We start from the raw sequence: 11,807 nt of genomic DNA, 5'->3' as shown, positions 1-11,807 counted from the left end.
AATTAAATCAATTCAACTGTTTCCACGGTCAAAATAAAAATTGATATTCACAATGCCCACTGCAAAATCTTTACTTTATTTAATTTACGAGCCATAATTTCGTAGTAATACTTTGAACTATATTGAACAATGATTAGATAATAGCAACAATTGAATTGCCAAAATAATATCATTTCATTTAAGAATACTGAGAAATTTCAGTTAATTATTTCACTGAGCAATGTGGAGAAACGACCTGGAGTCATTCTAATGAAAAGTAATTACAGTTCTCTGAACGCTTCAGGCTGAGATTACCACAATCATTCAAATGAGCAATTATCATATCTTTACAATGAGGCATCGAATGGGAAGTCATTGGTTCCATTATGGGATCGTTCACCTAAACAGTAAATTGATTTTTAAGTTGGAGTGTTCGTTCGAAGAAACAATTGATGGAATTAAAATGCGAATCGCACTATATTTGTTAGAAAGACTAACTCCAATAACTGTGCAAATTACTGTCATGGCAGTGACTGGAAAATTACGTTGTAATCTAAAAAAAAGATTCAATATTTTAAAAGCACTTTGTTGTGATGATGATTGGGTATTCATTTAGTTCAGTAAACTGAAAAATATAATATGGTAGCTAGCTTTATGATTCACAAAAATGAGCCATTCAGTGATTATTCAGCAGAATTGCTTTTGGTTCAAAAATGCAGGATTACAAGAATTACATGTTTCCATCCATTGGTTTGCTTATTGAGATGTAGCTTTAATTTACAACTTTTTGTTCATGGCCAATGTTTAGACATTCATGTCAGACGTATGAAATAAATAAGTAGATAGTGAAAGTGCACATTGCAGTGAACATAAGATACAGGGATCTTCCATAATTTTGTGATTATTGCACATCGACAAATAACTCGAGAGTAAAAAATAATTAGAAATCAACATGGAAAGCAGTTTTTTTTTCTTATAAGAAATTGAAAGAAATCCTTATGCATTGCACATGGTTTGAAAACACATCAGTCACCAAAACACCAAGGTCATAAAAATCATCGGTTTAAGACAATAAGACCCGTAATGAAGAGTATTCTGCTCAATGGTATTTAGAGGACCTTGAACAGCTTCATGTCGTTCTTGCAGAGAAAACTCTTTCATTCAACAGTTCTAATTGAGCACAAACAGCCAAGTTTCTGGTATTGAGATGGGGTATGTCAGGTTTCAAGAGTGGCAGGTTTATGGGGTATGTCAGGTTTATGGGTGGCACGGTGGCACAGTGGTTAGCACTGCTGCCTCACAGCGCCAGAGACCTGGGTTCAATTCCTGCCACAGGCAACTCTCTGTGTGGAGTTTGCACATTCTCCCCGTGTCTGCGTGGGTTTCCTCCGGGTGTTCCGGTTTCCTCCCACACTGCAAAGATGTGCAGTTCAGGTGAATTGGCCATGCTAAATTGCCTTATTATTAGGTAAGGGGTAGATGTAGGGGTATGGGTGGGTTTGCTCTTCGGCGGGGCGGTGTGGACTTGTTGGGTCAGTTTCCACACTGTAAGTAATCTAATCTAAAAAGAGATTGATTGTGTTCAGACACTCTCTAGTCCGAGGCACAGACGGACGTTTCTGTGGCCAGCAACAAAAAATCATAATTATGTGTTGCCTCCCTGGTGCAGGATCAAGGATGTCTCCGAGACGGTGCAGAATATTCTCTCAGGGGAGAGGGATCAGCAGGAGGTCATTGTACACATTGGAACAATAGGAAGGAAAAAGGATGATTTTCTGAAGGGAGAAAATAGAGTGTTAGACAGGAATTTAAAAAGGAGGTCTTCGAGAGTAATAATATCTGGATTACTCACGGTGTTACAAGCTAGTGAGGACAGGAATAGGAGGATAGAGCAGATGAATGCATGGCTGAGCAGCTGGTATAGATGGCAACCAGTTTCTAGTGGAGTGCCACAGTCCTGGGACAACATATTAATAATGACTTGGGTGAGGGAAGTGAATGCACTGTCACCAAGTTTGTAAATCAGTAGGAAGGCAAGTGGGGAGAATGTCAGTGTCTGCAGAACATTCTAGATAGGTTAAATGTGTGGGTGAAAACTTGGCATGTGGAATATAAGGAGGAGAAAGTCAGGAAAAATGGAAGAGTTTAATATTATTTAAATGGAGAAATACTGCAGATAGCTACAGAACAGAGGGATTTGGAATTCCACATCTGTGAATCAGATAAAGCTGACATTGGAGTTCAGTGAGTAATAGAGAAGGTAAATGGAATGGTGGAACCAAAATCTGCAATTGCTGGAAAAACGCAGTACTGAAGAAGAGTCATTGGACCCAAAATATTAACTCTGTTTTCTCTCCACAAATGCTGCCAGACTTGCTGAGTTACTCAGTCAATTTCTGAATTTGTTTCTGATTTCCAGCAATCACAGTTCTTTGGATGTATTTTTTAACACATTGCTGGTTTTTATTTCAACGGGAATACAGTACAGCCTTCATCCTTTCAAAAGAGTCTCACAATCTGCTAAGCAGACCACTTTTTGCTTGTTTAGTTTACAAATTTGTTAAAGGCAAGATATCCAGCGAAAATTATGCACAAATTTCCAGTAAGCTCACACATTCCTGAACATTTACCAATTTGTCATTTAGTTTTAGGAAAAAATGAATTCTATTAAAGTCTTCACTTTTGCTGTCCTTGGCAATATCTGTGAATATGTGTGTGTGACTGCCTGCTTGTGCATGTTTGTTTGGGATATGTGTGTCTTTGTGTGTGTGTATGGGTGTCTGTCTGTATATATGTATGTGTTTCTGAGTGTCTCAATATAGCGATAGGAGGTATATTTAGTAAGTTTGCAAATTACACCAAAATTGGAGGTGTCCTTCGAAGTGGAAATAATTGTCGGTTTGGAAGGTGTTGTCGAAGGATTTTTGGGAAACGTTTGCAGTGCACCTTGATTCAACTCAGCATCGGTGGTGGATGGAGTAGATGTTTGTAAGGCGGGTACAATTACAACACTTGAAAAGCATCTGGATTCAGATGCTGATAACTGGGACTAGGTTTATCCAAGTTATCTGATGGATGCCAGCCACTTAAACAAAGTGTCTATTTCCGTGCTGTACAACTCCACGACTCTGTGAATCTTGATTTGCAATTCTAATGTAGCAAATTGCAATTCGAGTATTTGGAGTCAAAGCCAAATCACTTGTTGCTGATTCACTCGATCGAACTTCAGGTCCACCATGGTTCTGTTAATTTCAATTGACGGGGTTGGCAGAGTTTAATGGTTTGGAGATCAGAGTTGACATAATACAAGATGGATGGATTAGTCTAAGGATTTCCGTTCAGAACAGTCGCCTAATATTTCCAGGCAGTGATAGTACTCGATCAGAATTAGAACCCGTTTCAATTGTTCGCCTTGATTTGCCTTGTGGAGAGGCAGGAATTGTTACCATTAACAGCTCAGTTTGTTTATACCAGAGAATGGAACAGCACAAACTCCAGGCAATTGCATATATCAAGTTAAAAATCACACAACACCAGGTTATAGTCCAACAGAATTAAACCTGTTGGACTATAACCTGGTGTTGTGTGATTTTTAACTTTGTACACCCCAGTCCAACACCAGCATCTCCAAATCATGGCATAGATACATGATGGCGGGGAGTTGAGGTTAATTATTTTTGAACGAATGTCACATTTCATCAAGGTAAGTAGGTAAATCCCTACCATCTTCATTCAGTAGTTACTATTGGCTGTGCACTGCCTGAGGGGCCACTGGAGCCGGATTCAATCATCGGGAAAAGCATGGTGAGTGGGACTAGGGAAGGAGCCCATACAGAGTGACAGCTGACGCAGACAATGAGAGGCTGCAGTACATCCCCCTGTGCTGCACCATTCCCTGTGTCCAGCTCTGTTCCAGTGGGTTGCTGCAATCTCATTGATACTCTGTCAGAGACACACTACCGGCGTGTTAGTGACGTACACTCGGCCCCAGCGTAGCTGATTGCTACATTGCTGGTCATTTACATTCACTATCAAACAGTTTCATAGAAAAGATTAAATGAATTCACCTGGACAAACGGATCGTTTACTCTGGTCAGAAGATCTGGAAATGACTAGGCAGCAATGAAACTGTCAGCCGTGAGCTATAGGTCTTTGTTCACAGTCAGGCTGATGGTAAATGTAGGAAGCGGCTGGGTCCTAAGGTAGTCAGGGAGACGACAAGTATCGCTTCTCAGCCTTTTGGCTAAGATCATGTGTAGTTCTGTGGCCCTCGAGTCCTTCGAAAAGAATAAAACTCCCGGAAGCGACGGCTTACCCGTCGAGGTTTATTCCGCTCTTTGGGACTTGATCGGCCAGGACCTGCTGGAGGTGTATGTCAGTATGCTCCGGGCAGGTACCATGAGTGAATCCATGAGGAAAGGCATCATCACCCTCGTCTACAAGTGGAAGGGGGAGAGGGAGGAAATTAGAAATAGGAGACCGATCTCACTGTTAAATGCAGACTGCAAAATCCTGTCAAAGGTCATCGCCAACCGGGTCAGGTCTGCTCTGGGATCGGTGATCCACCCGGACCAAACCTGTGCTGTACCGGGCAGGAAGATCTCTGAGAGTCTCGCACTCCTCAGGGATACGATCGCCTACGTGCAGGACAGGGGGGTGGACACCTGCCTCATCAGCCTGGACCAGGAGAAAGCCTTTGACAGGATATTGCATACATATATGAGGGATGTCCTCTCCAAAATGGGCTTTGGGGAGGGAATCGGAAATTGGATCGGACTGCTCTACACCAACATTGTCAGTGCAGTCTCAATCAATGGGTGGGAATCAGATAGCTTCCCTGTAAGATCTGGAGTCAGGCAGGGATGCCCCCTCTCACCCGCCTTGTTTGTGTGTTGCATAGAGCCATTTGCCGAATCCATCAGGAAGGATGCGAGCCTGAGAGGGGTGACTATTCCTGGCAGCGGGGGCCTGCAGGTTAAGGCCTCCCTGTACATGGATGACGTCGCTGTTTTCTGCTCGGATCCGCTGTCCGTGCACAGACTCGTGTGCATCTGCGACCAGTTCGAACGGGCCTCGGGGGCCAAGGTAAACCGAGGCAAGAGCGAGGCCATGCTCTTCGGGAACTGGGCCGACCAATCCTCTATCCCCTTCACCGTCAGGACTGACCACCTGAAGGTGCTGGGTATTTGGTTCGGGGGGGCTGGGGCGTGCGCCAAGACCTGGGAGGAGCGGATCAGGAAGATGAGACAGAAACTAGGCAGATGGGGGCAACGGTCGCTCTCCATCGCGGGAAAAAACCTGGTCATCAGGTGTGAGGTCCTCTCAGTATTGCTATATGTGGCACAGGTCTGGCCTATCCCCAGGACCTGTGCCGCCGCAGTCACCCGGGCCATCTTCCAATTCATTTGGAGATCAAAGATGGACCGGGTCCGAAGAGACTCTATGTACAAAGACCGGTGCAATGGGGGAAAAAACACGCCCAATGCCACCCTCACCCTGATGGCCACCTTTGTGTGTGGCTGCATCAAGCTGTGCGTGGATCCCCGGTACGCAAACACCAAGTGTCACTACGCACTGAGGTTCTACCTGTCCCCGGTGTTGCGAAGGATGGGCCTGGCCTCGCTGCCGCGGAACGCTCCGAGTAGTTGGACCGTTCCGTATCACCTGTCCTTCGTGGAGAAATTTATGAGGAAAAACACCTTTGACCACAAGTCCATCAGGAAGTGGTCAGCACGTAGCGTCCTTGAGACCCTTCGGGAAAAGGAGAGGGCGGATCCTGTCGAGCGGTTCCCTGAGCAGACTGTCAAAGCCATTTGGCAGAATGCCTCATCGCCAGAACTTTCCAACAAGCACCAAGACGTGGCTTGGCTGGTGGTGAGAAGGGCTCTGCCTGTGAGATCCTTTATGCACGCCCGGACTCTCTGCCGCACTGCACGCTGCCCTCGAAGTGGCTGCGGGGGGGACGAGACTGTCACACACCTCCTTCTGGAATGTGCCTATGCAGAGGAAGTCTGGAGAGGAATGCAGTGGTGCTTGTCGAGGTTCGTCCCGAGCAGCGCCGTGACGCGGGACTCCGTGCTCTACGGCCTGTTCCCCGGGACTCACACCGAGACGAACATTAACTGCGCCTGGAGGATCATCAACTCGGTGAAGGACGCTCTCTGGGCGGTCCGAAACCTGTTGATCTTCCAGCTGAAGGAGTTGACCCCGACCGAGTGTTGCAGACTGGCACATTCCAAGGTCCAAGACTACGTGTTGAGGGACGCGCTGAAGCTTGGGGCAGCTGCCGCCAAGGCGCGGTGGGGAAAGACCACCGTGTAAGATCGGCCTGCCGAAAGAAGAACGTTCAGACGTTTTTTTGGGCTCTGCTGATGCCTCAGCCAAATATATGTATATATACAAGATTGAAAAAATGCACAGGATTGTAAAGGACCAGAATAAAGTCGAATCTGTGTTTGTAAATATGGACATATGTATGGCATGATCCAATGTACAGACCATCAAATCATTTATGAATAAAGTATATTTTTGAAATTAAAAAAAAGTTCTGTTCTTGTCAGTTTTAATATCTGATAAGTCCCTGATTTAGGGACTGAATATTAATCTGATTTTTGCAGGACGAAGTTGTGTCAGGAGCTTGCTCCGATAACTTCGCGCATCATCCCAGTATTGCAGTGTTTCGGGGAATGGTGCACGTCCCCACTAAAAAAGGCGAACAGTAGATTTATTTTTTATATGTTGTATTCTTTATGATCCGAATGCGGAAAGCTTTCGGTTAGTCAAGTCAGACTTGCCTTCGTGCTAATCAGCTTGTTCTACCATCCGATTCGTTTGAGTCTTTCTGCGTGTTATGTTCAGCACTCACTCTTAATGTTGTCACTTCATCCCTGGTACATGCTTCCCCTTCCCACCAACTCCAATTCCCAACAACAGAAGTTTTACAAAGTTGCCCACCAGCTCTACCTAATGGCAAACGGCATTTCAGAAAACAAAAGGGAGAACATGAAGCTATTGAAGTAATCAACAGTTCGGATTTTGATGATGATGAGAGTCACTTTGATGTATTAAATGAGAGATTTTAAGAACAATGTGAAGCAAAGATCTGATGTATTTAAGGCACAGAGTCAGAGAGATGTGCAGCACAGAAAAAGATCCTTCAGCCCAACTCGTCCATGGCAACCAGATATCCTAACCTAATTTCGTCCCATTTGCCAGCATTGGTCCATATCCTTCTAAATCCTTCCTGTTCATATATCCAACCAGATGCCCTTTAAATGCTGTAATTTAGTTTAATTTAATTTAAATGGCTCCACCACTTCCTCTGGCATCTCATTCTATACATGCACCACCCTCTGCATGAAAAAGTTGCCCCTTACATCCTGTTGATTTTTTTCTGCCCTCTCATGCTGAACCTATGCCCTCTAGTTCTGGACCCCCCACCGCAGGGAAAAGAACTGCTGACCTCTACATTGGACAGAGCGACTGCTGCTCTCTATATGATACACAGGGACAGCTGTTGTCCATATTATACACAGGTACTGCTGTTCTCCAGATAAGACACAGGAACTGCTGTTCTCTTTCTTATACACAGGTACTGCTGTTCTCTATATTCTACACATGCACTGGTAATAGACAGAGGGATTGCTATTCTCTGTATTATACATAGGGACTCATGTTCTCTATATTAGACACAGGGATTCATGTTCTCTGCATTATACAATGTGACTGCTGTTCTCTGTTTTCACAGGGACTGTTGTTCTCTATGCTATACCCTGCTATTCTCAGGAACTATAGACCGGTGAGCCTGACATCAGTTGTGGGCAAGTTATTGGAGGGATCCTGAGGGATAGGATTTACACACATCCGGTTAAGCAAGGGCTGGTTAGGGATAGTCAATGTGGCTTTGTGCATGGGAAATCATGTCTCACAAGCTGGATTGAGTATTTTGAAGAATCACCAAAGAGGATTGATGAAGGCTTTGACAAGCTCCCTCATGGTGGCCTGGTTAGCAAAATTAGGTCACATGGAATACAGGGAAATCTAGCCATTTTGATACACAACTGGCTTGAAATTAGAAGACAGATGGTGGTGGTGGTGGAGGTTTGTTTTGCAGACTGAAGCCCTGTGACCATTGGGGTGCCACAGGGATTGGTGCTGGGTTCACTGCTTTTTGTCATTTATATAAATTATATGAATGTGAGCATAAGAGGTATATTTATTAATTTGCAGATGACACCAAGATTGGAGGTGGAGTGGACAGCGATGAAGGTTACCTCAGAGTATAACAGGATCTTGATCAGGTGGGCTGCTGAGCTGAGGAGTGGCAGATGAAGTTTAATTTAGGTAAATGAGAGGTACTGCACTTTAGAAAGGAAAATCAGGACTGGGTTTATACACTTAATGGTAAGGTCCTGGGGAGTGTCCAATGAGACCTTGGAACACGGTTCATAGTTCCTTGAAAGGGGAGTCACAGATGGATATGTTAGTGAAGAAGGTGTTTAGTATGTTTTCCTTTATGGGACAGAGCATTGAATATGGGAGTTGAGAGGTCATATTGCAGCTGTGCAGCACATTGGTTGGGCTACTTTTGGATTATTGTGTTGCATATCAGGCTTTCTTTCTCTTCAAAGCATGTTATGAAACTTGAAAGGGTTAGAAAATACATGGGAACAAATGTTCTCGGCAATATGCACATGATCTGCTCTTCTCTATAATACAGACAGGGACAGCTACTCTCTGTAATACACACGGGGACTTCTGTTTCATATACTCAGAAATTGCTGTTTAGTATAGCATACACAGGGACTGCTGTTCACTGCAGTTTAGAGAATAAGTGCTATTCTGTATAATCTAATATTGCAGGTCAAGCGATGACCCAGTGATGTTATCGTTGGACTGCTAATCCAGAGACCCAGGTAATGTGCTGGGGACCCAGATTCAAATCTTGCCATGGCAGATGATAGAATTTGAATTTCAGAAAATTCTGCAAGTATGAGAGTAATCATGATCATGAATCCATCGCTGATTGTTTGAAGAACCCAACTTATTCTGGAATGGCTTTTAGGGAAGGAAATTGCCATCCTTACCTAGTCTGGTCTCCATGTTTTTCCAGACCCACAGCAATGTGGTGGAATCTGAACTGCTCTTTGCACCATTAGGGATGGCCAATAAATGCTGGCTGAGACAACAACACCCTCATCCCACAAATTAATAAAAAAGATAACATTTAACAAACTGGAACAGAAACGATGTGCCAAACCGCCACCTTCTGCACTGTAACATGACATTGATTACTACTTGAGGTCCTGTGGGATGTAAATTGTGGAATTTATAATTGATAATTTTGTTCAAAAAGTGTGGAGCTAAATAAACATAGCCAGTCAGGCAGCATCTGATGAGAAGAGTCGATGTCTCCAACATAAGCTCTTCCTCAAGACCATCTGTTCCTTTTCCAGCACCACACTTTTTGACACTGATCTCCAGCCTCTGCAGTCCTCACTTTCTCCCAGCATAAATTTTGTTGGTGTAGTTTTTTTCTGTGTCTCTGAACTTCACAGTATTCCTGTAATTGTGGTGATTTCTTAAAAGAACAGTTTCAAAGCTCGGCTGCAGAATGGATGGGTTTTGTGCACTAATGAATGTTTATTAAAGCTAAGCTGTTATGTCTCAAAGTCAAACAAATTTGAACTTTTAGAAAGAGATTCACTGAACTCACCAAATTTCTAGCCACTCTGTTTACGGTGAATTTCTAAGGCAACAAAAAGTGATCAACCTTATCCCAAACTGTAATCCCAGTCTTTCAAGCAAACTATATCAGTAATATTGCTCACGTACAGGTGGCAACCAGTTCTATTGTTTCGAAAACATTGCAAAAGGAGTTGAAATGTGAAAGGTGATGCTGATTGGCTAGCTCATCATTAAAATGGCATTGCAGCAAAAACAGTTAGCCGTCAATCTTAATTCTCAGACCCGATAGGTGGACTCTGATTGGTCGGGGTGTCAGCATGGGGATACAGCAGTGGTTGGTTGTCTCCATGATGCATTTCTTATCGAATAAGTGCAATGTCTGTAAAAATTCTGTTTGCCTACATGAACCAGGGTCCTGCGGAATTATATTTGTTGCTTCTAACGCATGCGCAGATGCACCCAGCTGTTGATCTTGCGTGTTTGAAGGTGGTAACCTGCCGAATGATGCCAATGATAGAAATTGTTCTCACGGTTCACTGCACCCACCAAGTCTGGGTTCCCCATGACATGTAAAATCGATGTCCCTTTTCTGTCCTATCATATCTGTTACTGAATCTGCACAGCCTGAATTGGCTGAATACTTTGTGAAACTATTATAATCATATCTAAATGAGTTTTCCACATGCACAGTGAAGGAGTCCCTCATGATTACGAAGACCACATGAGAGCTACGTTCTGAGAGTGACAACATGCCCACGTGCTCTTTCAACATTGCCAGCTTATTATTATTACAGTTCAAATAAGCCATTGAAATTCAGACATACCACTTGTGTCTGATTCAGTGTTCACCAAACATCATCTCTTTTTTCCTTTCTGGTGGCATCATGGCTTCTTGGTTAACACAGCACCAGGGTTCTGGGTTCAATTCCAGCCTTGGGTAAATGTCTGTGTGAATATTGTCCCCCGTGTCTCTTTGGATACTCTCCCCAGGTCTGCATGGGTTTCCTCCTACAATCCAAAGATGTGCTGGTTAGGTGAATTGGCTGTGCTAAATTGCCCATAGTGTTCCAGGTTAGGTGCATTAGTCTGGGATAAATGTAGAGTAATAGGAGAATGGGTCTGGGTGGCTTACTGTCTGGAGGATCGGTGTGGACTTCTTAAGCCTATGGGCCTGTTTCCACGTTGTTGGGAGTCTATGATACACATGAACTGAGCACCTTGTGCAGTTGACTTCAGTTCCAATAACAACGTGTCTGACCAAATAGATAGTGTTGCCATGGGATATTCTTGAGGGAAAACTCTTCCTAACATCTTTATTGGTAACCATGCAAAACACATCTCTGATGGCATGATACCTAGCCTCTATCCATTTGCATATCTTCAACATGTAGATGACATGTTTGCGACATTTGAATCTGCATTAAAGAGTTTCTTTATAAAGCTCGATGATCGCCACCTGATGCTAAAATTCACCACTGAAATGGAGTACCCTTTCCTTGATACATTCATTGCGAAATCAGCCAAATTGTTTTTAAACTCCAATAACTGAAAGCCAACATTCACTGGTCAGCATACTTGTTAGGATTCCTACAGGCCCCAAGATCAACTTGTGGGGACCGTCATGAATATAGTCCTCACCATCCTCTCACTGTGTGGAGTTGATACTGAGATAGAGCCGATCAAAACTGGTACTTGTAATAACAGATTCCCAGATGAAATCATCACTCATTGTACATCATAAAATCTCATGGAAAGGCCTGTCTCCACCACTTTGACACTTTGCAGTGCCTTATCAGGTCATTATCTGGGAAAGGAAATGTCATAGAATCATAGAGTCATCGAGTCTGACAGCATAAAGACAGCACCTTCGGCCCATACTGGTCTAGGATAACCAGAAGATAGAACATGGAGCATTACAGCACATGCCCTTTATGGAACTGCTCGGCTAATACAGGAAGTTACACTCACAGAATATGGAGCATTACAGTGCAGTACAGGCCTTTATGCTACCCCTTGTCTAACACCAGACATTAGACGAATACAACATAGAACATTACAGCGCAGTACATGCCCTATATGGAACCGCTCAGCTAATACAGGAAGTTAGATTCAAAGAACATGGAGCATTATCACGAAGTACA

General features: G+C 43.7%; 1 pseudogene; it reads left to right on the top strand.

Annotated features, from left to right (window-relative positions):
* The first annotated feature begins 6,501 nt into the window (after positions 1-6,501).
* LOC140468695 (U2 spliceosomal RNA) lies at positions 6,502-6,679 on the top strand (annotated as a pseudogene).
* The last annotated feature ends 5,128 nt before the right edge of the window (positions 6,680-11,807 follow it).

Source organism: Chiloscyllium punctatum, chromosome 47 (genome assembly GCF_047496795.1).
Source record: "Chiloscyllium punctatum isolate Juve2018m chromosome 47, sChiPun1.3, whole genome shotgun sequence".
Classification (NCBI taxonomy): Eukaryota; Metazoa; Chordata; class Chondrichthyes; order Orectolobiformes; family Hemiscylliidae; genus Chiloscyllium; species Chiloscyllium punctatum.
This window is presented reverse-complemented; position numbering and strand designations above follow the sequence as displayed.